The sequence below is a fragment of the Antechinus flavipes genome, chromosome X, assembly GCF_016432865.1.
Source record: "Antechinus flavipes isolate AdamAnt ecotype Samford, QLD, Australia chromosome X, AdamAnt_v2, whole genome shotgun sequence".
NCBI classification, from domain to species: Eukaryota; Metazoa; Chordata; class Mammalia; order Dasyuromorphia; family Dasyuridae; genus Antechinus; species Antechinus flavipes.
Genome location: NC_067404.1, coordinates 4,105,844 through 4,133,416, shown reverse-complemented (window position 1 = coordinate 4,133,416; position 27,573 = coordinate 4,105,844). Strand labels below are relative to the sequence as shown.

Below are 27,573 nucleotides of genomic sequence, written 5' to 3'. Positions count from 1 at the left end.
GTAGGTCAAATAATCTTATCTGGAGAGAGCTAGACTGTGTGGTACTCGTGCAAGATCATTCACTAATTCTTCAAAAAGAGTCTGATGATGTTATTCATGCCATTGTATTGGGTCTTTGCTGTGGCACTGCTGTAAAAGCTGGATGTTGAGGAACAGAACTCCATAATAGTACTGATGATGCACATCACTGCCTGGAGTCTGATGAAAGACACAATTCTAAATTTAGCTCAAGCTTTACTATTCCATCAAAATATATAATATTTTAATATACAGTCTATTTCTTTCTTACTTTCTTTTTTTTTCAAAATCACATCCAGGTATTTACCTGGCACGGTTTTCTGTGCTTTCAGCCATTGCCAGAGCTCGACCTAATGCAGCTTTAAATTCATTTACCAAAGCCACCTGAGCCAGGCTGGCAAGGAAGAGGCGGACCAAAGCTGAAGTTCCCTTGTCTTCTGTATTCTGGGTATGTGGAAGAAGGTGGTCCAGGACAAATGCCAGAATACTTCAATCCTATAACACCATGGAAAATAATTGGCTCACACACAGTTGGCTTTTGATAGAACATCAATAAAGCTACACTATCAGATACAAAAAAAAACCTTGGGAAATGGAGTTTATTATTTTCACTTTTGAGAAAATAAAGCCAATGATCAGAAAAGGAAAGTGATTTACAAAGGATATATTAAATATTGATCTCACAGATCCAGGAGAAGATGGTAGAAGCTCAAATTTGGGGATCTTTACCAAGGAGTCTATCCAAAGGCTTTCAACATTAAGACTTTGATTTAAAACCAATTTTTATGTCATGCTTATAGGGTACTACATCATATGATCTACTATAAATCAAACTTTGAGACTTATTAAATTATTTTCTCTGAAACTAATTCTAGCTTAATTTGCCCACTGTAAGAAAAAGTAATTTGGCTGTCAGAATACCTCTTTGATTAGTTCACTGTCCCACAGTGTAGCTGTAATTGGCAATCAAGGTAGCAATGCCAACATAAGACCTCACCAACTCAGCCAATAGCCAAAGGATAGTGGAGGTTGGCATTAAAGGTTTACTGCCTTTGGCTTTCTGTTTGTTTTCTTCAAAGACCTGGTCCCCTTCCTTGTCTTTTTTTTTCTTCTCGACATTCTTCTGAAGTCAAAACTGTGGAGACACATATATACAACAAATTTCTCTTTTATCTTTACAATTTGTACTCCATATAAAATAACAAAGATGAGAATTTAGGGGCTGATACTTGGGAAGATTTAGAACATAAAACTTTTTTTTTTCATGGACCAGAGAAAATGAGCAAGAGGGAGAAAGAAGGCACATTATTGGTATAGTATGATAATATTGTTTTCACTTGGCAGAAACCTGCTACTACTCAAAGTTCTCCTCATTATTGATGAGAATTATGATATTAAAGAACAAAAAAAGTCTCCCATTTCCAGATCCACTATTTTATTTTATTATAGCTTTTTATTTACAAAATATATGCATGGGTAATTTTTCAGCATTGACAATTGCAAAACCTTTTGTTCCAACTTTTCCCCTCCTTCCTCCCACCCCCTCCCCCCAGATGGCAGGTAGACCAATACATGTTATATATGTTAAAGTATATGTTAAATACAATAAATGTATACATGTCCATACAGTTGTTTTGCTGTACAAAAAGAATCAGTCTTTGAAATAGTGTACAATTAACCTGTAAAGGAAATCCAAAATGCAGGTGAACAAAAATAGAGGGATTAGGAATTTCCCAGAGTTCTTTCACTGGGTGTAGCCGGTTGAGTTTATTACTGCTCTAGTGGAACTGATTTGGTTCATCTCATCATTGAAGAGGGCCATGTCCATCAGAATTGATCATCATATAGTATTGTTGTTGAAGTATATACTGATCTCCTGGTCCTGCTCATTTCCCTCAGCATCAGTTCGTGTAAGTCTCTAGATTATATAATGTACTTATTTCATAGGCATGAATTTTATTATCAACTTCTCATGGGCCCACATTAAGACCATTTTTAACAAACACAAAGTCTTCTAAGGGAAGTTATCCTACCTAGTATCATATGCTAGTTTGTTCAATCAATATTTTTTTTTCCTCTAAAGTAACATTTCAAGTATCTAAATTAGAAAACCTGCTTTTTGAATGCCCTAAAACTACATGACATATCTCATATTGCCTAAGAAATGATTCTAGAAGGGACCAAGTACTCCAATGTCTATCTTTGAAGAAATTGTAACCCCATGTCTAGAATGTACTAGTTTATTTCTTCCTCTTAAAACTATTTACTTCTTTTGTAGTGCAATTTAATTCTTGAAATCTTTATCAAAACTTTTGTGAAATAACTTTCCAACTTATATATAATTACTAGTCACCCTAATTGTATTATAACTGTATTCAAAACTAGAGTTGTTTCTCCAAATTCTGCCTTCTTAAACATACATAATGATTATTAACTAACAATAGTTAACATTTAATTAATACAATATTTATTTTAGTTAATATTAATTAATACTACTTAATTATATAATTAATGTATTAATAATAAATATGATATTATAGCAATGGAGCTATGTTAATATATTGTCATTATTCGTGATGTTAATATATACTTTGTTAATAATCTAAAATATTAATATAATTAATAATATTAATTGTAATGATTATTAATGAATAAATATGTCTTTGTCTTCCAGCTGACATATCTTAAAATATTTGAAAACAATTTTAAAATTTTCTCCTTCAGATGAATACTCCCAGACCCTTAAAATAATTTCTGTATTACATGAATTCAACTCCCTTCACTTTAATCCATTGATATTAGGCTCTTTACAGTTCCATGAACAAGAAACTCCTCACATATATGAGGAATTTTTGTAGAAGTCTTTCTCAGGTCTTCTTATTCTTAATGAACCTCTCCAAGATCATCCCCAATTCATTCCAAATATATCACACATAGTTATTTGCATCACCATCTTCTCCTTGAAAGCAGGAATTTTTTTCATATTTTTTGGGGGGAAAGCCTTAGCATATAGTTCATAGCTTGATAAATAGTAGGTACTTAATAAATATAAGCTGATATTACTGCTGGGTAAATCAGTAAGATTTCTACCTTATCTATAATTCTTAGATTTGGTTCTCAATTACCAGAAAAATACAATAGCATGTAGATACCTAACATATTTCTCTTAGAAACAAACACACTAATTTTCAGTGTGTCATTGCACACAGTTGCGTCATTTTAAAATTAGTCCCCTAACTTGTAAAGCTTCCAAAAAAGTGCTGTGTTTCCATTCTCATAAAAATTTCTTCCAAGTCGATGATAAACTATTGAAAATTACTTTTTAAGTATGTTCTTTGAACTAGGATCTCCATCCTCCTAAACAAACCTCCATCTCTCAATCTTTGTTTTTAAGAAAATTCTATCAAACTTTTATTCAAAAATTTATAATAGCTTTATATTTTCAAAACATATGCAGAGATATTTATCAACATTCACTCTTGCAAAACCTTGTTCCAAATTCTCTGCCTTCTTCTTCCCCTAGGCAGTAAATAATCCAGTATAATAAACATGTGCAATTATTTTAAACATATTTCAGCATTTATCATGCTCTAAAAGAAAAAACCAGATCAAAAAGGAAAATATATATATATATATATATCTTGAGCTTTCTTAAAAGAAACATATGGCTTTCTTAAATTGTTTGACTTACTAAATGTTTTTGGATGACACCAATAGTATCTTTAAGGTACCTCCCCAAGGGAATATTAATTATGGAAAGAAAATCCCAAATAACTACCTTCTCCTTGAGAGGTACTTGACTGGGATGTCTCAGTAGATGCACCATCTGCAGCAAAGACTTGAGCCTAAGGGGGAAAAGAAAGACCAAATAAGAAAATCTAATTTTTTTCCAAATCACCTCTAAAAATGTGGAAAAACCATAATTCTAACTCTATGTTGAGAAGATTCACCTTCCAGTTTCACAATAATCAACCTCATTCTACAGAAAGTTTATAAAACACTTTTTTTACAATAGTCTGAGAACAAGTATCACTGCAGGGACATGATTTCCATTCCATTTTATGGGTGAGAAGACAAATTTAAAGTTTAAATGATATTATCATAATCATGCAGCTAAGTGTAAGAAATAAGATTTTAATCTAGATTTCCTGATTCTAAGGAAAGCACTATGCTGAATACTTTATACTCTAACCCTGACACCTAGTTTTACTTACATTGATGGTGACATCAGTTTAAGAATCAAAGTCACTGCCTTGTGTCAATGACCTGTACTGCTGATACATATCATCCCCCATGTTTTTCAGAATATGGCTTATTCCTCGAGTCATCACTCCAGGTTTGGGTTCAGATTTATCTGAAAAAGTCCCCACAATTACAAGGTTTTAATGTCAAGATGTAATAGGGCCACTTAAGAAATGAGTTACATTTCCTAGTTGTGTGACCCTGGGCAAGTCACTTAACCCCAACTTCCTCAGCAAAAAAAAAAAAAAAAAAAAAGCTACATAAATTAAATCTTTTGCAAAGAGGAGACTTGTTTTGTGATATCCTCAGACAATGGGAATGAAGTAGACTAAACACCAATAACAAATATTCCATTAGATATATCAAATTCAATTAAAATCTCCTGATTCATTTCTCACTCCTCATATGAAATAAGAGCTATTATTTTAATACAAATTCGATGTTTAGCATGGTGCTGTCCTTCAACTCTTTGCTTTCTGAATAATGATATTTTGTCTAAAGACTCTTTACTTTAGAAGGAAATGAAGAAATCAAACTAAATTATGGCTAAGAATCTTTCCTTCTTAAAAGTCCCAGGCAGCTTATTTATGCTACCAACCTTTCTCTGGAGCATGAGAGGCAGCCAAGGCATTCAACATGTCATATATAACTTCTTTGATGGTGTCAGGAATGATAGAGAAAAAGGCTTAATAGGAGTAGTCTTCACTAGCTGAAAAGCATTTGGCCCTTTGATTCTCAGATTCTCAAATTCATCATCAAAAGTTGAAGAAAAAAATGGAAAACCATATATCAGTGAGGACGAGCTATCTATGTAACCATTCATTTGTTTTCTTAAAAACATTTTTTTAAAAATCCAGACACAATTAAATGATTAAATTATTTAATTTTTCTTCTAAATCCCATTTGACTCAATTCCAAACAACTCTCCCACTAGAACTAGTGCAATCAGTGAAACATTAAAAATGGAAGACGAGGGGACAAAAAGAAAAAGCAGAATAAAATTACAAAACAGGATGAGAAATTCTCATCAAATGAGAAACACTGATCTAAGAATATCAGTGATATAACAGAAAAAAAAATTATTGCGTTTTAACTCAGAGAAACTCGACTAATATCCTGACTCTGTAGGATCCAAAAATCCCAAACCTCTAATTTGTAAAATGAGAAACTGAATTAAATTACTTATGATATCTTACTATTTCTCCCCAATTGCCCTCCCCCCAGCTCTACAAGTTTTTGGCACCTCTGCCACTTCAAGATAAATGCTTTAGTTAAATAAATTCCTTTAAATATTATGTCAATTCAGAGTAAAAAGAGACATTAGAGAGTCTTTATTGTCATTTCAGACAGGAGGCCTAAAATGATTTGGACTTGGTAATTATAAAACTGTCATTACCTAATTAAAATAATCTCTTATTCTAAACAAAGTTAAATTGACCTAGGAAGCAGAAAAAAATTCCATAGTCTGAATAGGACCGTCTCTTCTATCAGGTTTATCTAAAACTGGAAAAACTGAGGCAAACACAGATTAAATAATTTGCCCAAGATCATAGTACTATCAATTAGCTGAAGCTTAGAACTCAAATTTTCCTTACTCCAAACTCTATCCCTAACTGACAAAATAAAAATCCCACACTACAGCCATGGAAAACCAATACATATGTAAATGAATGAATGGCACTGCAGACAGCCCTTTAAACTCACTAGTCCTAGAGCCTCTCAGAGCAGGAAGGACATTACAGACACATCCATTTGCAACTTCAGTAAAGATATCTGGATTACAGCATGCAGCATGGATTACTCTGCTTTTTTTTTTTTTGTCCCCTCGTTTTCTATTTATAATGTTTCACTGCTTGTACTAGTTCTAGTGAGAGAATTGTTTGGAAATGAGTCAAATGAGATTTAGAAGAAAAGTTAAACAGGTTTAATCATTTAGTTGTGTCTGGATTTTTTTAAAAATTGTTTTTTTAAGAAAACAAATGAATGGTTATATAGATATCTCATTCTCCAAGAACACGAAGGATGTAGTTCATCTCCTAGGATCTAAGGCTACCAGACACAACCCCAGAGGTAGTATCCCTGCTCCACCTGTGGCTTCAGACCTTACAACCTGAAACATTTGAAGAAAGACAAACATTATGAAAGACACATCTGTAAAAGCCATTATTTTCCCATTCATGTACAAAAAGATTATAAGGATTAATTAGTCATTATCATAAGAAAGACTAACAGCTGGCATATAAAAATACTTGTTAATTTGTATAATGTCCAAAAGATCTCATGACAAGACATTCATAACAAAGCTATCTTTTCCTATGTAAAAATGATTTAAAACACAAAAGAGTAAACAACTTCTTATTTTCTTTTTTTTTTAATTATTTTTTATTGATAGAACGCATGCCAGGGTAATTTTTTACAAAATTATCCCTTGCATTCACTTCTGTTCTTATTTTTCCCCTCCCTCCCTCCACCCCTTCCCCCAGATGGCAAGCAGTCCTTTACATGTTGAATGGGTTACAGGATATCCTAGATACAATATATGTGTGCAGAACCGAACAGTTTTCTTGTTGCACAGGGAGAATTGAATTCAGAAGGTATAAATAACCCGGGAAGAAAAACAAAAATGCAAGCACAACTGCTTATTTTCAAAAGAATATATTTATCTGGCAGTTGGTGGACAGAAAATTAATCACTAAAAGCAAGCGAGAAAAGAGTCGTTCTGTGAATCATTCAAAGCAATCATTTCTTTTTTTGCCAGCAGTCTGGATTTATACTCTCTACTATTAGCTCATAGTATTTCTCTCTTTCTTTAACTTATAGTCGTTTTCCATGACATTTTCCATTTTAGAATCCTTTCATAATCTGAATTGTTAGTGCCTTTTCTTCAAAACTCTATTGTATTTATTTTCTCTGGTGAACTATTTTTTTCTTATTATAATATTAGGGTAGAGACTGTTTGATATTTAAAATTTGTAGGAAGCCTAGTGCACAGTACATTAATAGCTTAAAGTCATAAAGATAATAATTAAATGATTAGATGGAGTTAAAAAATAAAGTCCCATGATTCTAGAACCACTTTCTTTTTATCACGTTATGAGCATGTAAACAGAGTCTGACAGAACTTTTCAAAAGATGCTACAAATTGATTGCTAATCACATTAAATCGAAGTTAGAACAAATGAATAGTATCTCCTATGAATTTTCAATTTTAATGAAAGTGATTTCAATTTTAATGAAATTTCAATGAAAGATTTCTGAAAATAAAGTGCCTGAGGCACCTACTCAGATTTTAAAATGAAAAAATGGGAGTAAGTGGACTAGATTATGAACATCTTCTTGCAAAATACAGACAAATAGAACAAAGTAGAGAAAGCCATCAAGCTAGGATGTAAGGGAGGCAGTAACACAAAATAAATGAGGAAAAAAGAAGAAAAAAAAGATTAAAGGCTGTCTGGTATGATTTTACAAATAAGGAGCAGCTAGGTGATGCAGTAGATAGAACACCAGCCCTGAAGTCAGGATGATCTAAGTTCAAATCTGGTCTCAGACACTTAACACTTCCCAGTTATGTGACCCTGGGCAAGTCACTTAACCCCAACTGCCTCAGTGAAAGGAAGAAAGGAAGAAAGAAATTTTACAAATAATAGGAAAATGAAAGGGAGAGAAAGAGTAAAATATAGAATTCCAATGAATAACAATAAGAGATAAGAGGATTTTCTTAAAAGAGCAATCCAAAGAAACAATAGAATATGAAATACAGGAATCTCTTCCAAGAAAATTTGAGGTCAAGGGAATTTTTCATGTAAAAAACGGACATGAAACATCACCAAGATCATGCTTAGGATTCTGCTAGTTTAAGCTTTATGAATACATGAACTGAAAATTACCAAAAAAGCAAGCTGGTTTTCAAAGAGAGAAGAATGAGAGCTCAAATTGCCAACTTTTGCCTGTTTCTGGAGAAAGTTAGGTAGTTTCAGAAAAACATCTATTTCTGTTTCACTGAGTCCATGAAGTATCTGGATGAGCAGATCACAATAAAAAATAGCAAGTCTTCAAAGCAATGAGTATAAGACAGTTTTCCTTGTCTCTTGAGAAATGTGTAGTTGGGCCAAGAAGCAACAAGTTAAACTGAACACAGAATGACTCAATGAAGATTGGGAAAGGATTGTGAGAAAGCTGCATATAGTTCTTTAATAAAAAGGTTACCCACTCTAATGGTAGAAAGTGAAGAGATATTAAGGAACCTCCTGTGAGGATGAAAAGAGGATATAAAATCTAGTCCAAACCTTTATATATTTAAATAACAAAACGTTACTAGTCCTGTCACTTCCTGGCATAAAAGGAGAAGAAATGGAAATGGTATTAGACTTTATATTCTTGAGCTAAAAAAAAAAAAAATCAAAACCAGCATGGATAAGACAGCAGCCCCTTAATAATTAATTATAATTATATATAATTATAAATAATAATAATAATAATTAAAAGATGGAGGCCTCTTGGAAGGAAAGCTATGGCATTATCTCTATAAGATTCTAAAAATCAGCTACTATCACTCTGCTGACAAAGTACAGCTATGAGAATTAGATTGTAAGGAAAACTGAATGCCATGCAATCAACCATTTAAAATTATTTTGCTGAAGATATGTGTTGAACATCAGGAGGTCAAATTAGTCAATACTGAAAATAATTCAGGTTAATTCCTTGAAGGTCAAATACTGAAGCTGAAGCTTACATGTTCATATGTGATGACAGGGCTTGTTTGAAAAGAACTTGATTAGGAAAGATTAAAAGCAAAAGGAAAAAGGATGTCAGAGGAAGGGATGAATAGATAGTATTATGGAAGCAAGGAACAGATTGTACAGACTTTGAGGGATAGTGGAAGTTATTTGGCATGATGAGATCCTTGGTTAAGAAAAGTTGGATATAACAACAAAAAAACAACATTCCTGTCAGATTGAATATTCATGTACCAGAAAAGTAAAATGTAATGGAAAGTATCATTAAAGAGTCAAATTACAAGCAGTATACTGAAAATGGAAATAGAGACTTAGGAAATAAAAGAAACCACAATCTAAGCACTAAGATTTGATATGACAATGGCAGAGAACTTCAGACATTTGTTTGACCATGATATATCCTGTCCCAAAAAAACTGCAGGAATATAGTAAATAAAAAGTGCTTTATTTCAAACTCCTTCATAATCTATTCCTCTTCTACCTTTCCAGTCTTCTTACACCTTATTCTCCAGTAATTTTCAATCCAATGACTCTGATCTTTTGGAATATTACACAAATAAGACATTCCACCCTTGGTTCTGGACAGTTTCTTTAGTTATTCTCTCATGCTGGAAAAATGATTCTTCCTTCTATGACTTTCCTTTAATTTTTAAGCAAAGTTTCACCTCTTAAAGAAATTGCTCCCTAACATTCTTAATTCCAATATCTTCCCTCTGTTTTCTGTTTATCCTGTATATAACTTGCTTTGTACATAATTGTTTGTATATTTTTCTCTCACCTTTAGAAAGTAACTTTCTTGAGGGCAGGAACCCTCTTTTGGCTGTGTCCTATATCCTAATGTGGTATTTGATACAGAGTAAATATTTAATAAATTGTTTATTTGAATTGTTTAATTGAAATTGTTCATTTTAAATATTGGAATAATTATGACTAATTTTAATGCTCACATTGCTTTTCATGTTTTTTTTTTTCAAATCATTACATTTTGGTCCCCAAATTACCTGTTGGCACTGATACATAGTTTAATAGTCTGATTAAACACAGATTCAATTTATTTAAAGAAATTTCCAAAATAAAGACAAACTTCATGGAGAGTTCTAAGAAATAGTTGAGAATATTACCGCACCATAGTGTTACATACTTTTTCATGGTATGATGAAGAGTACATGGGTCCTTAATAATGTGCCTTAAGAGAAGAGTCACCAATGGTGTGAATCCATTAAAACCTGCGCTCTGGGTCAAATTTAGGATCATCCGATACTCTTCAGTTCTGCGAACATCATAGCATATTTTTGATTTTGAGTGAGCCTCAGACAAAGGCACAAAGTGGCATGCAGTGTGTCTGGGTCTACAGGAGCACTCAGTATGCTCACACAAGTTCGGATCAAGATAGTCACCATTTCTTCTGTAAGACTCTGTATCAAAATCTCTCCTGACTTGGTATCCTCAGCAGTAATCTCCTTCTCAAAATAAGTACCTCCAGGAGCCAAGGACGGTTCTGGAAAATGTGGAATATTTGGAATAATGCTCTTTTTCTCTTGAGTGAACACCATGGATAGCCTGAAAGCTCTTTCTGAAAAATGAAGGTCTTTTTTCCTTACTGGGGACAAATCAAGAGCAAATCCTAATGACAGACTTAAAAATTAATAAATTTACCCTAGTAGTCTGCTGAGAGTAAATTATCAAGAAGTAGATACTTGAGCCTCAAACTACTAGAGTATCCCTGTTATCAACCATTATCTGCTTGAAAAATCAAAGTAGAGAGGTTAGAAAGAAAAAAGCAAGACTATACCACTGACATTTTCATCCTTTGGCTTGATATGTACTTCTTTGCCTTCTTCCAAAGTATTCTCCACTTCTGGCTCAGGAGTATTTTTTGAGTTTTTATTTGGCCATGGAACTCTTTACAGAGTCAACATCACAGGGCACCTGTTTCCAGTTTCTTCATTGACCTGGAAATTCAGATGCAGGTGACATAATACATGGAGTATTCCTCCCCCCAAATGGAAATGCTAATATTTGAATTTGATCTTCCAACAGTTAAAAAACAACAACAACAACAACCAACCAACAAACAAAAATTCCAAAAAAAAAAAAAAAAAAAAAAAAAAAGCAAAACAAAAGGTAGGTAAGAGAGAATCTAACAGAACCTGGCTAGAAGTCAAGAGACTCGAGTATTATTTTTATCTCTGCTGCCTTTACTGAGCTTCAATATACTTCTGACTCCCAGAATTGTTTAGAAGTTAAGAAAGTAGGTGGCTGATAAAGATGTGAAAACTCCGAAAGTATCTCAGGACAATATGATCATGAAAAAGTAAGAACAAAACCCTTAAGACAGTTTTTGAGATAAAAAAAGTATCATACCTGTACCATTGTAGTGAACTGGACTGTATACCTCCATCTGTCTGCTATAAATCATACACTTGTATCCCTAGCTTTCCAGGCTGTGTCAATTGTGGTATTGTTGCTTGTACTATAGCTACATCAATGTCCAGATTGATCATCAAACCAAAGCCAGTTATTGCTGTTAGCTTGCAAATATTGCACATAAAAATGCAATTAGTGAACTCAGAAGGCTCAAGCTGAAACCAGACCCAGACCTAGACACTAAACACTGTTACCGCAGAACCCCCTTATTCTTCTTGCAACATAGTGTGAGGGATGTAGAAGATCCTTACCCAAAATGACTACTCAGAGATCATTCAGTAAAAGGCAGAAAAGTTGTTTATTGAAAACCTCCAGAGGATGAGCCATCCCATCGCAAGATAAGAAAGAGAAAGCTCATGGTAGGAGGGCTAAAGAAGTAGTAAAGATACATAGCTTTTATACAAGAAATTATATCACAAGTAAGAGAGCATTGAGAAGGGGAGCGGGGGTATCTAATTGGTAGTTGCTAATTGGAGAAATTGGAATAGAAGGTTTTTGTTTCCCTAAAATCTCCTGATTTCTAGGAAACAGAAAATCAGGCCTTCAGGCTTAATCAAGCAAATAGTGGTCAAGCTAATAGACTAAATATCGATAAATGTCAAATACTGATAAATGTCATCAGCTCAGGTTAAGTAAATATGTTTACAGGAGATCATTATATACCTCAACAATGATACTGTTTGAGGATGTATTCTGATGGAAGTGGATCTCTTCGATAAAGAGAGCTAATTCAGTTTCAATTGATCAAAGATGGACAGAAGCAGCTACACCCAAAGAAAGAACACTGGGAAATGAATATAAACTGCTTGCATTTTTGTTTTTCTTCCCGGGTTATTTATACCTTCTGAATTCAATTCTCCCTGTGCAACAAGAGAACTGTTTGGTTCTGCACACATATATTGTATCTAGGATATATTGTAACCTATTCAACATGTAAAGGACTGCTTGCCATCTGGGGGAGGGGGTGGAGGGAGGGAGGGGAAAAATCGGAACACAAGTGAGTACAAGGGATAATGCTGTAAAAAATTACCCTGGCATGGGTTCTATCAATAAAAAGTTATTTTAAAAAAAGTAAATATGTTTATAGCTGGCCAAGGCTCAAATAAATATGAACCTGCACATATTATACAGGTCATAGGGGAAACACAGAAATAATGAAAATAAAATACAGAAAAAGAATTCATACATTCCTGGAAGTTCTTCACCTTATTTCTCTCTATTCCACACAATTCCCCCCTTGTAATATGTAAATAATGTTTTATCATATTTCTATTAAGAACTTACACACTGTTCAAAATCAGACATAATTTATCAAGTTCACCATCAAGATCATCCCTCTCTAATACAGTCTAGTCTTTTCTCTGAAGAATCATCATTTTAATAACTTCTTCTCTAGGCAATATTTTGATAGGGACCATTGAACTATTCTGGTTACTAATGTAATTATACAGGATAGACATAGTGGCAACAGGAGAATACCACTGATTGCAATAAGCTCGTACCATAAAAATTGCTTCCACCAACTGTCTTAGAAACAATTACCACAGAACAGATTGGCATTTGGCAGACATAAAAATACAAAAATAAATTAACAAAGATGGCAATCTAGGGAAACTGAGGCACAACATTACACACTCTCCTGAATATTTGAATTATTGAATTACCTCCCCTAGATACCTGAGAGGTCTCAGGACCATAATTTTGACCAATCCAATGTGAAGCAAATAAATCAAGATGAAACTAGAAAATGCAAGGACTTATGGCAAGGCCAAGTCTGTCAGGGACTCCAAAGGAGGGAAAAAGTGGGGCCTGGAGTAACCCCACCTGTCCCCTCTGATAGAACAGGACTGCTACTAGGATCCAGAAAGGATTTCTGAGCAGAATATGCACAGTTAGACCATGAAGGCAAGCAAACCCCAAACTTTAGAGGTTTGATCTCAAAACTGCAATGTTATTGAAAATGCTGAGATACCAATTAAGAAACTGGGGTTACAGGGCTGGAGACTGCCAGTCTCAAGACAGGTGTCTATATCTTGGAGATTTCCTAAAAACAGGCAATCAGAAAATAGTCTGCCTGAGCACTTCCAACAGAATAAGGGGTTTCAAAGCTAAAGCATAGTAACCCCCCCCCCAAAAAAAGACTGCTCAAGGACTTCCAATTCATTCTGAACTGGTGATATAGGGGGTGGGGCAGAAGTACTAAGGTAAAGTGAACAGAAAACTAAAGGTTCCCATGCTGTTAGGTATTTTGAGGAAAAATCCACCAGTTTCCCTAGTTCCCTATCTCTTCCTCTTCCTCTCCTTTTTTTTTTTTAATGGAAAGAAATCATAAAAAAAAAATAATAGTCAAATAACCATCAGGCATATAAATCCAAAGAGTGAATTAAAGTTCCTATACATAACAGACTAATACAGGAGGAGTTTCCTTAAAAAATCCCTCATACAATTACATATTCTGAAATGAACATAGATATTATAAATATATTATAACTTCCTTAACAGCAACAGTTACCAATTTTTAACAATTTCCACCCCAATCTTAAACACACAGTAATAGATGACCATGTCAGGGTTTAACAGTCATTCATCAACCATTCCCAAGTCCCCTGTATCAGTCCAAATATATCAGGAGCAAGGGTGATGGTCTCTCATTCAAAAAACTGCTTCTGATAAGGGGTGGAGAACTGGCTCTCAGTCCAAGCAGGGGAATCGGTATGGTGTGCTGACAATGATCAATGGGCTGATGCAGGTCCCAAAAGCAGGTCAGTGGTCAGTATAGCTGTAATGTGACCAAAATCTGGAACAACAACAACAACAAAAATAACAAATCTAACAGATAAAGATTAGAACAGTCTGGAACTGCAACAACATGTAGGGAGGCCAGTATAGATTGGCCAGCAGTTCCTATGTGAAGGGACAAGTTTGCTTCACAGGACAGGCAGATGGCTATAGTTCCAATAAATAGCAGTTAGGTTTCACAGACCACTGTATTCATTGTCCTCTCATTATTTAGAAACATAAAAAAAAAAAACTCGGAATATCCACAGACACAAATATCCACTAACAGATAGATGACTAGGGTAAATATTCATTTGCCTAAATATTTAGGATATAATGATTGGAAACAGCAAGGCATCACATATTTGAAATCCATGAAAAGTTCTTATTAACTATTGCTCTGATCATAGAACTCAGTCACAGGAAGAAAAAAATGCAAAAACATAACTATAACATAACATAAGGATATTATCACCAAGATGATACACTATGACCAAATAGGATTTATACCAGGAATGCAGGGCTGGTTCAATATTAGGAAAACTATTAGCATAATTGACTATATCAATAACCAAACAAACAAAAACCATATGATCATCTCAATAGATGCAGAAAAAGCATTTGATAAAATCCAACATCCATTCCTAATAAAAACACTTGAAAGCATAGGAATAAATGGACTTTTCCCAAAAATAGTCAGGAGCATATATTTAAAATTGTCAGTAAGCATCATATGCAATGGGGAAAAACTGGAACCTTTCCCAGTAAGATCTGGAGTGAAACTAGGTTGCCCACTATCACCATTATTATTCAATATTGTATTATAAACACTAGCCTCTGCAATAAGAGTAGAGAAAGAGATTAAAGGAATTAGAGTAGGCAATGAGAAAACCAAACTATCACTCTTTGCAGATGATATGATGGTATACCTAGAGAACCCCAGAGATTCTACTAAAAACCTGTTAGAAATAATTCATAATTTTAGCAAACTAGCAGGATACAAAATAAATCCCCATAAATCCTCAGCATTTTTATACATCACCAACAAAATCCAACAGCAAGAGATACAAAGAGAAATTCCATTCAAAATAACTGTTGACAGCATAAAATATTTGGGATTCTATCTACCAAAGGAAAGTCAGGAATTATATGACCAAAATTACAAAAAACTTTCCACACAAATAAAGTCAGACTTAAATAATTGGAAAAATATTAAGTGCTCTTGGGTAGGCCAAGTGAACATAATAAAGATGACAATACTCCCTAAACTAATCTATTTATTTAGTGCTAGACCAATCAGACTTCCAAGAAAATATTTTAATGATCTAGAAAAAATAACAACAAAATTTATATGGAAGAACAAAAGGTCGAGAATCTCAAGGGAATTAATGAAAAAAAAAATCAAATGAAAGTAGCCTAGCTGTACCTGATCTAAAACTATATTATAAAACAGCAGTCACCAAAACCACTTGGTATTGACTAAGAAATAGATTAGTTGATCAGTGGAATAGGTTAGGTTCACAAGACAGAATAGTCAACTATAGCAATCTAGTGTTTGACAAACCCAAAGATCCTAACTTTTGGGATAAGAATTCATTATTTGATAAAAACTGCTAGGATAACTGGAAATTATTCTGGCAGAAATTAGGTATGGACCCACACTTAACACCATATACCAAGATAAGATCAAAATGGGTCCATGACCTAGGCATAAAGAACGAAATTATAAATAAATTAGAGGAACATAGGATAGTTTATTTCTCAGACTTGTGGAGGAGAAAGAAATTTGTGACCAAAAATGAACTAGAGACCATTACTGATCACAAAATAGAAAATTTTTATTACATCAAATTAAAAAGCCTTTGTACAAACAAAACTAATGCAAACAAGATTAGAAGGGAAGAAACAAAGTGGGAAACCATCTTCACAGTTAAAGGTTCTGATAAAGACCTCATTTCCAAAATATATAGAGAATTGAGTCTAATTTATAAGAATTCAAGCCATTCTCCAGTTGATAAATGGTCAAAGGATATGAACAGACAATTTTCAGATGACGAAATTGAAACTATTACCAGTCATATGAAAGAGTGTTCCAAATCACTATTGATCAGAGAAATGCAAATTAAGACAACTCTGAGATAACACTACACACCTGTCAGATTGGCTAAGATGAAGGAAAAAGTAATGATGAATGTTGGAGGGGATGCAGGAAAACTGGGACACTGATGCATTGTTGGTGGAGTTGTGAATGAAGCCAACCATTCTGGAGAGCAATCTGGAATTATGCCCAAAAAGTTATCAAACTGTGCATACCCTTTGATCCAGCAGTGTTACTACTGGGCTTATACCCCAAAGAAATACTAAAGAAGGGAAAGGGACCTGTATGTGCCAAAATGTTTGTGGGAGCCCTGTCTGTAGTGGCTAGAAACTGGAAATTGAATGGATGCCCATTAATTGGAGAATGGCTGGGTAAATTGTGGTATATGAATGTTATGGAATATTATTGTTCTGTAAGAAATGACCAGCAGGATGAATTCAGAGAGGCTTGGAGAGACTTACATGAACTGATGCTAAGTGAAATGAGCAGAACCAGGAGATCATTATATACTTCAACAACAGTACTATATGAGATTGTATTGTGATGGAAGTGGATTTCTTTGACAAAGAGACCTAACTCGGTGTCAATTGATCAATGATGGACAGAAGCAGCTAAACCCAAAGAAAGAACACTGGGAAATGAATGTAAATTGTGGTGATCTTTTTCTTCTTTAACATATATAAGATGAAGGTTCTCTCTGGGGGAGAAGGTTTCCCAAGGAGATTTTCTTGAGGCAGTCTTAGTTGGAGTTGAAAGTAATTATCACCCAAATGCAGACAGCTGGTAAAAATACAAACGTTTATTTTCTCCTTCCAAAATAGCCTGGTTAGTTGAGGCCTATCTCTCTGCTTGGTTCCAAGAGCTCTTGCAGATTGTCCTTTGCTTCTGCCTCTGCTTTCTTCAGCCTCCAATCCAGCTCCACTCTTCATGTAATTCTGCTGAAATCTGTCCAAGAGCCTCTGTCTGTTTCTTTTATGCGAGAGAGAAAAACTGTGGGATATGAGAGAGAGAGGGATTATGGGTTTTCTCCCATAGTGCTCTCTGGCCCTAAGAGCTTCAAGGGAGGTGTGAATTCACAGAGTTACACAGTTAACTTTGTGAATCTCCCATACTTGTGAACTCCAATGAGTAAAGGTGTGAACACAGCATTGTATCAATTAGTTCTACTTAGTACCTTGTTTCAGGTTCTGGCCCAAAACATCTTCTTGTAAGATCAGATCAATAATCTATCAACTCTAATGAGTTAGCAGTTTGTAAAAATTCCAACAATAAACTATTTGCATTTTTGTTTTTCTTCCCGGGTTATTTTTACCTTCTGAATCCAATTCTCCCTGTGCAACAAGAGAACTGTTTGGTTTTGCACACATATATTGTATCTAGGATATACTGCAACATATTTAACATATATAGGACTGCTTGCTATCTAGGGGAGGGGGTGGAGGGAGAGAAGGGAAAAATCGGAACAGAAATGAGTGCAAGGAATAATGTTGTAAAAAAAATTACCCTGGCATGGGTTCTGTCAATAAAAAGTTATTTTAAAATAAATTTTAAAAAAGAAACATTTTTTAAAAACCCTGAATATCCACAGACACAGATATCCAGTAACAGATAGATGACCAGGGTAAATACTCATTTGCCTAAATATTTAGGATATAATGATTGGAAACAGCAAGGTATGACATATTTGAATTTCATTAACCATTCTTATTAACTATTGCTCTGATCATAGAACTCAGTCACAGGAAGAAAAAAATGCACAAACATAACTATAACATAACATAAGCAGTTAAAACTTAACTTTCAGCAAAACAGGATAAAATAGCTTTAATTCATTTTTACTCCTGTTAATTGTCTCACTAACTGTCAGAGGGTGGAGCTGTAAAACTCTCAAAGAGCATTAATTTTAAGTCCAAAGAATTTTACTTCTAACAACAAATTCTATTAACCAAGTTTCAGACATATCCTAAACAGCTATTTACCATAATCTTATATTGGTAAAAATAAAAAATTTATCCCAGAAAATTCATATAATTCTTACATACCCAAGATGTTGAATCTTGAATAAGTTGAATATTGTATTAATCATTTTGCTTTTAAAATACCCAATACACAGAAAAATCCCAAATGACATATTGTTCACAACAAAAACATTTTCAAAGGAAGAAGGCAAAAACTATTATTCTTGGAGTCCCTTTCAGATAATTGACATCAATACAGTTAATTAAAACTTCCTATTTTCACATAAAAAGATTCTGAAAAGTTCTTGAAAACATCAATTAAACTTTTTGAAATAACCCTTTCAAATGATATACCACATTTCTGATCATATTCTTTAATATTCATAACCATTATGCATCTAAAGATTCAATCAATTAACATCTTGTAAGAGCAGCCTGTCCCTTTACATCACTGTTTGCTTTCTTCAGCCAAAAGTGGCTGCAGCTTTCCACTGCTGCTCTGCTACTCTCCCCCCTGCAAAAAAGATCCCGTCTCACATCTGTCTCTCTGTGACTACCCTTTCCAACCAGTTCCTTTTTTTTCCCAATGATTTTTCTTGAAATCATTTGCTCCTACTAATCAATCCTTAAATCACCTTCATTCTCCTGTCCCATCTCTCTGTCTCTCTCTCCTCCCAATGCTTACTTGCTCAAACCTTCTCCGACATACTTTAAACACTCCCAAACTAATAACCCTTCTGACTAGATACTCCATTTACATTATTAATTGCTTCTCTAAATCAATTCCTCTTTTCCCTTGTCTTTAAATCATCTTTTTTTAAACTTTAAACTTCAAGATTCACAATTAATTTTGAACCAAATTTTATAAAACTTATAGTTTACAAATTACCCAATACTTTAAAAAAGCAACATACCATTTAAGTAGGGAGATACAAACAGGGCCTCCCTAAGGTAAAGTATTGGCATTTTGTTTAATAACCTATATTTTAATTTGAAGTCCAACCAAATAATTAAAAAGAAAAGTTGTTCTCTTCAGTTTTAAAGGCCACAACAATCAAACAATTCTTAAGATTTTTACCCAGAGTAAATCTAACATGTGCAGGGTAATAGTGAAATTATTTCTCCTAATTTCAAAATTATAGTACCTCTTTAAAATATAGTAAGTTCCCAAAATTCTTAATCAAATGTTGCAGACAAACAATTGCCCAATTTAGCCTTCTTAAACCTTCTGTTCTTTAATTCCATAAAAGCAAACTTGCTAATAATTATTTTTCTTTCTTCTCCTGGGACAACTTTTTTTAGAAACATGCCTAGTTTTCCCACAGGTCCAACAGGTCAGAGAGTCCCCATGTTCAGCTATTTACCACTCTTACTCTATTTTTATTCCTCTTTTCCAATACCTGCAGTTTCTTATTTCCAATCTTAACACACATATCAATTTATAGTTATTTTAAAGTTAAACAGTCCTTTAGTTTGTGAAATTTCCTAAAATCTAGCTAGATCTTCCATTCAAACGTCTTTTCTTTAATAAGTCAGGAAAGAGTTAAGCACAAGTCCTTGCTTCACCTTGAATTTTTTTCCCTGAGTTTTTGATAACAGGCTCTTGTTTACAGGAGTGATAGCCACTGTTCTTCAATTTTATCAAAACTTTCCAAACTTTGAATCTAAGTTTTTATTTTTTTCCCTTTCTCTCCACCTTCCTGCAAAGCTGCTGCCAGAGGCAGAGGAAAGAAAGAGGAAAAAATATTTCCTTTTCTTGAGAAGCCCAAAACTAGTTTTCAAATTATGTTTTGAAAGACTTTGAAAGAATTACTACCCTGAATGAATTCCAACTCCCAATAATTCAGCCTGACATTTTTCTAAGCCTGTAACACAGAGGCTGAATACTTATCTCTTATGAGCTTGCTAACTTTTAATACAGGACAAAATGCAAAGCAGACATACACACACAGACAAACGCAAAACCCTATTTTTACCCTTTACATACAGATTTAAGTGTGATATACCCAAATAGTCCTGGGATATACATCATCCCAGTTTTCTTCCCTTTTATATCTGGGAAGTTCATCCCAGTCTTGAATTCCCTAGGTAACATCCTGATACAAATTTTTAGACTGCTTCTATACCATTTTACTACCTTGGACCTAGTCCAAGGTATTGGTGTGAGGCTCTTTGTCACCCTCATGCCCCGCAGCCACCCGAGAGTCTCCTCAGGGAAAGTCCTTTATCATTTGGGTCAACAGCAGTCCACACCAAAAACAAATTTAGGAGGGCTAATCCCTCAGGGTTTCTCTCGACCCAGCCAATGGAACCCCAGACTCCCAAGAGCTTTACCTCAAGAATATGTGTTTCTTTTCAGACTGCTGCTGGCCATCAGGCCTTAAATCATTGATTCTGCTTTCCACTGAGTATCCTTGCCTGGGGTCGTTGTCTAAGAGAGGAGGGAGGCTGCTCACCCAGAGCCAGAGACCATGGAGTAAACTACTTTGTGAGCACCTGTCCCTGTCTGTGGTGCACACAGCTGTCTTCCTCAAAGACCCCATCCTGGATGAGCCCCCAACTGTGAGGGATGTAGAAGACCCTTACCCAAAATGACTACTCAGAGATCATTCAGTAGAAAGCAGAAAAAGATGTTTATTAAGACCCTCTGGAGGATGAGCCATCTCATCACGAGATAAGAAAGGGAAAGCTCATGGTAGGTGGGTTAAAGAAGTAGTAAAGATACATAGCTTTTATACAAGAGATTACATCACAAGTAAGAGAACATTGTGAAGGGGAGGGAGAGGCATCTAATTGGTTATTGCTATTTGGAGAGATTGGAATGGAAGGTTTCTGTTTCCCCCAAATCTCCTGATTTCTACAAAACAGAAAATCAGGCCTTCAGGCTTATTCAAGCAGATTGTGGTTCAGCTAATAGACTAAATATCGATAAATGTCAAATACTGATAAATGTCATCAGCTCAGGTTAAGTAAGTATGTTTATAGCTGGCCAAGTCTCAAGTAAATATGGACCTGCACATATTATACAGGTCATAGGGGAAACACAGAAATAATGAAAATAAAATACAGAAAAAGAATTCATACATTCCTGTAAGTTCTTCACCTTATCTCTTTATTCCTTACACTAGGTTACTAGCCTCTCTTAGGTGAAATCACAGACCAAGATTTAGTATAATTTTTTTTTCTGTACACCATTTGGAGACAAATTCTGTAATTCCCTGGTATCATTTCTGTTCTATTCCTGTAACAATTTAGTTAAGAAGAAAATTTATAATCTCATATTTATTATATTTCTCTAGAATATATGTATTAGGATAATGGACCCCAAAGTCCAAATCCAGAATCTTTTGCCCTCTTAAATTTTTGTTCCATAGTGAAATGACTAACCCTTTTTGCTTCTCAAGTTCAATTAAAAGTTTGCAGTCAATCAAAATTAATTTTTGCATACTAATATCACTTTCCTTCTTAAAGAATTGGTATGGTCACTGTACTATTTACTTATCTGATCTCTAAGTCTACATCTGTCCAATTCTTCCTGTGCCAAGTAACTACAATCTAAAAATGCCCATGTCCCAAAATTTAGTCCTTTGTTTTCCTTCCTACTTTTTGTGAATGCTTCCTGAATAGACTTCTTTACATGGATTCAAGTACGTTCTTCTAGGATTCTATCAGGTTTTCTTTTGTTCCCTTTTTATATGAAGCATGCTTTACTAGAAGTCATTGAATTAATTCATTGATTCAATGATTAACTAATCACTCCTTTTTCCTATGCATTTTAGCTTCTACATTTCAAATATTAATCTGGTTTCACAAAATAGTCTGAAAATTATTATTTTAAAAGATTGCAAATTCTTATTAATTACTATCAGTTTTTGTTTTCTACTCTTCCAAGATTCATGTTGGTCAAAATTGCCATCTTTCCAATGGTGAGTTTTGTTATTTTTGCTTCTGTTATCTCCCTTTCTAACTAATTAGTTTCTGACTTTTACTGTTTCCATTTTCACAATATGTCTAATGGTAGAATTTTTTTTCTCCACTGACACAGCTACATCCGGAGATTTTTATTTCCTCTTATTGGGATTACTCTCTTAAAGCTATTATCATTCCACAAATTATTACATAAATTTTCTCAAGCAGAGCTGAACATGCAATCTATCCCTTAACAGATTTGTGTGAATATTGGTACAGAATAAAACAAATCCACTGTTTGTCTTCAAAAGTTTGGTCTGAATTTCCAAATATTTCTAAATGCATCAGAACTCCTCTGCTTCTATCATCAGTCCTTTACCTTTACAAAGACCATTCATTATGAATACTTAGAAGAAAGTTCCTCTTAACCTCTGAGTCACATATTCACACTTTTCCATTAAGATATATCAAAGACACTATCTGCAGGATAAAATCACCCATCATAACCATCTACACTGCTAATTTCTTCCTTTGAAAAATTACTTTTTATTTGATGGCACTTACAATGCTTTATATTAACTTATTTAGGGTAGAAACAGTTTTACTTTTTTAAACTTATTTCCTGAAAAGTGACTGAAACATTGCAGACCATGAATATCGGTTGATTGCCTCTTTACAGAGTGTCACCATTTGCTTATGGCATCATTCTGGGATGGTACTAAACTTTCTTCTATTAGGGAAAGTGAGAGTCACGGAATTGTCTCTATTTGAGTAGTCATGATTTTTGGAAAAATCCCGTTCATCTTTAAATTCTCTCAAGGGATCATGAGTCAACCTAAAAAAATAATTTTGACACATCTTCCAAGAGGAGAAAAATTTTCTTTTCATCCTCTTTGATTTTTCCCATTTGGTTGCTGGATATGAATGGGGTCCTTTGATTTTGATGTGAGGATTACCTTATTCGTATGTGCTCTTCTTTTGGAGGAGGTGGCTGTTTTCTCATAGAAGTCTATTAGAAATAGTACTGGAGTGATCTGCCTGAAAAGAAATCAACTATGAGAACACTGCTCCAAAGATGTGAAAACACAAGGCTGTTTCAATAGATCACATGACCCTAGGAGAAGTAGGGAGAAGCTCAATGCTGAAGGTTGTTGGAGGGGAAAAAAGAGAAACTGAAGCTACTGAAGACAACCCAGTCTCTATCCCTCTTTATACAGCTAAATAAATTTATAAAGACCATCTAGGTCTCTTCACCAATTAATGGTGACAAGTTAATTCAAATATAGATGAGGTAGTGCCTTACTTTGAGGTGTGGATTTCCTTCTGCTCCTTAGCAGCCTGTAGGCAGGGTTGTACAACTTCCAGCAGTTTGATCAAGATGTTGAAGATCCCACTAGATTCAACTACTCAAGTGCAGGAGAACTTCAATTACTGAATCAGAAAAAGTCCGGTGTGTAAAAAGAAATTGAGGGTAGATTGTAGGAGGTCCTGAAGGGGAGAAAGTAAATGGGAGGGTATGGAGTAGAGTTCTTTAAACCTGCCTAGCATTATAAGGGCTAATTATCTGTCAAAATGTGCTAGTCAGTCTTTAGACTCTTGTGGGTGACTGCCAAATGCTGAGATTACTTTGATAGGTTCTGAAGATGACCTGGGATCTAGTGAGTGCTTTCTTCCACTTGGCAGAAGGAAGACTGAGTTGAAAGGTTTCTGGTTTTCCTGGGCAATGAAGAGTGTGTAAGACACTGAGTGTGTCTGTCACTGAAGTGTGTCATGTGACAGAGTGTGTTTGTGAAACAGAGTGTTTCTGTGACACTGATAGTGTTTGTGTAAAACAGAGTGTGTTTGTGATACTGAGAGTGTCATGTGACACTAAGAGTGTGTCCGTGACACAAGAGAGTATGTCATGTGACACTGAGAGTGTGTGTGATGCTATGTGTGTGTGAGACACTGAGAATATATCTGTGACACAGGGTGTGTAATGTGACACTGAGAATGTGTGACACAGAGTGTGTCAAGTGACACTGGATGTGTGTGCAACACTGAAAGTGTGTCTGAAACTGAGTGTGTGTGACACTGAGTGTATGTGACACAGTGTGTGACATTGAAAATGTGTGACACAGAGTGTGTCAAGTGACACTGGGCATGTGTTTGTAACATTGAGAGTGTGTCATGTGACACTGAGAATATGTGACATTGAGATGGTGTGTGTATGATACACAGTGTGTTTCTGACAAAGAAAGTGTGTCATGCAACAGTGTATTTGATGCTGAGTGTGTGTATGAGACACTGAGACTGCGTCATGTGACACAGAGTGTCTGTGAAACAATGTGTCATGTGACACTGAGCAAGTGTTTGTGACACTGATAGTGTGTCATGTGACACTGAGACTGTGTCTTAGACACTGAGAGTATGTCACATGACACAGAATATGTCATGTGACACTGGGAGTATGTCTGTGACATTAAGAATGTGTCATGTCACAATAAGCATGTGTTTGTCACACTGTGAGTGTGTCATGTGATACTGTCAACATGTCATGTGACACTGGGAGTGTGTCTGTGACATTGAGAATGTCATGTGACACTAAGAGTGTGTCCTGTGTAACTGAGCATGAGTGTAAAACAGTATGTCATGTGACATTGGGAGTATGTCTGTGACTTTAAAAATGTGTCATGTCACAATAAGCATGCGTTTGTCACGCTATGAGTGTGTCATGTGATACTGTCAATGTGTCATGTGACACTGAGAGTGTGTCTGTGACATTGAGAATGATAATGTGTCATGTGGCACAGAATGTTTATGTGATATTGAGAGTGTGTCATGCAACACTGAGTGTATTTGATGCTGAGTGTGTGTGAGAGACAGTGGAGTGTGTCATGTGACACTGAGCATGTGTCTGTGATACTGAAAGTGTGTGTGAGTGACTCTGAATGTGTGTGACACTGATTATCTGTGTGACAGAATGTGTGACACAGACATTGTATGACACTGTGAGTGTGTGAGTTTGACACTATGTGTAACTGTTTGTGACACTAAGTCTGTGTATGTGATATTGAGAGTGTTGTGTGATACAGGGTATGTGACACTGTGTTTTGTGACACTGAGAGTATGCCATGTGGCACTGAGAGTTTGTAATGTGACAATGAGTGTGTGTTTGACAATGAGAGTGTGTGACACTGAGTGTGTGACTTTGAAAATGTGTGTCTGACAGAGTGTGTCTGTGACACTGAGAATGTGTCTGTGACACTGAGAGTATGCATTTGATATTGAGAGTGTCTATGTGACAGACTGAGTGTGTGACACTGATACTGTGTCATGTGACACTAAGCATACGTTTGTCACACTGAGAGTATGTCATGTTACACTTAGAGTAGGTCATGTGACATTGAGCGTGTTTGTGTGAAATTGTGTGTGTCTCACCCAGAGATTGTGTCTGTGACACAGAGTGTTCATGTGACATTGAACATGTGGTTGCAAGACTGAGAGTGTGTCATGTGACACTGAGGGTGTGTCTGTGACACTGAGAATGTGTGTTGTGACAGTGAGAGGGTGTTTAACACAGTGTTTCTGTGACACTGATTATGCATGTTTGAAAGGGAGAGCATTTCATGGGACAGTGGAAGTGTGGGTTTTACACTGAGAGTGCGTGTTAAACACTTGAGTGTGACACTGATAGTGTGTCATGTGACAGTGAGAATGTGTCATGTGACACTGAGCATATGTGTAACACTGAGAGTGGGATATGTGAACCTGAGAGTGTCTGTGTGACACTGAGATTATATATGTGACACTGAGTTTGTGTTTGTGGCATTGAGAGTGTGTGTGACACTGAGTGTGTGTGTGACACTGAGAGTGTGTGTGTGACATTGATAGTGTGTCTTGTGACACAGAGTGTGTTGGTCATACTGTGTGTTTTTGTAATACTGATTGTTACGCCCTTATGGACTACTCTAACTTTGTAGCTCCCCTTAGAGCTACTCTTATGCCCGTTCATCAATGGCACAGTTAGGCCACACTTACCCGTCTTCGGGCACAAACCTGGATCCCACAGAGACAGACCACCAGGAGGTAGGGGTGAAGTGAAAGAGAACTTTATTCTTAGATAGCCCATATTTATACCACACACACACCTCCCCCCCAGGATCCGGGGGAAGGGGAGGTCCTCTAGGAAGCTGGGACAGGCAGATCATACTGGGATTGGCCTGAGAAGAGGGAGGCGTGCTAGGCTTTGAGAGCCCTAAAGAGGGAGAGACATGGTACCTGGGGTCAAACACTGCCTCCTGGGCCTATGCCCCACCTCCACATAGGACTTGCCTGGCCTTGGAACCTCTCATCCCTCAGGGTCCTCCCACAGGCCTTGAGCCTCATTCCTTGCTCCCAGAGGCTTTCTAACCCTTACAACTCCCCCTTTTTGTTTAATGCAATGTCAAGCGGGGCAGGTCCACAGGGATGTCTGGTGAAGTTAAAATAATCACTTTTAATTTGGTGTATAGATTGCCAAAGTATGCAATCATACTTTGCTAATCATTATTGGCAAGAAAATTAAAAGAAGAAAAGCCAAAGCTATCATAGCACCAATATGTATAAAAAGGGGGGCAAATGGTGAGGAGGTATGTTTTATCCATTCAGCCAGTTGTTCTATAACATCTCAAGACTTTTGTTGTGACCATTGATTGGTATAGTTAGTTATTAAATAGATAAGTTGTCACAAAGATTGCAATTCTGTAGTGAAATTTGTGCTTTGGATTTCAGCCAATGTTTGTGATGCATTGCACCAGTACTGTGAGAAGGGGAGAGGAGACGCATTACAGGTCTCATTAGAGGGTAAAGGGGTTACATATATTTGAGAATAAAAGGACTTCATTACCCAGTTGTTGAGTAATTTCTTCTAAATGTTGGATTTGTCCTTCCAGCCTGTTATCTAATTTTTCCTGGACTTGAAAGGCTTGTGCTATTTTCTGGGTTAGATCCTGAATTTGGGAAGCTAGCAGGTTAGTTTGTGCATAAAGTTCTCGAATTTGAAATTCTTCAAAGATAGACATAGCTAAGGACAGCCCTCCTAGTATCCCTCCCACATCCTTTTTGTGTCTACTAGGCAGGGCCTGACTAATTCTGTGCCATGCTGCATCCTCGGTGGTGGCAAACCAAGGGTTGGGGGAGTGAGCCTTCAGGAGGGTAAATTGCTGAATACCTATTAGAAATAAAGTAGAATTCATAGGATATTCTTGGGATCCTATACTATCTGTAAGATTATAATTATGTATATCTACCTGGAAGACAAATTCTCCTAATTCAGGATTTTTCAAGGTAACATTGTAATTAGAATTACTGCATATTAAGAATCCATAACCTGGTGGGACCACAGCCTGAGTTTCAAAGGAGTAAACCATGATATCACAATCTATAT

General features: G+C 35.5%; 1 pseudogene; it reads right to left on the bottom strand.

Moving 5' to 3' along the window:
- Nucleotides 1–15: 15 nt before the first annotated feature.
- On the bottom strand, nt 16–25,524 carry LOC127542780 (E3 ubiquitin-protein ligase HUWE1-like; annotated as a pseudogene).
- Nucleotides 25,525–27,573: the final 2,049 nt, after the last annotated feature.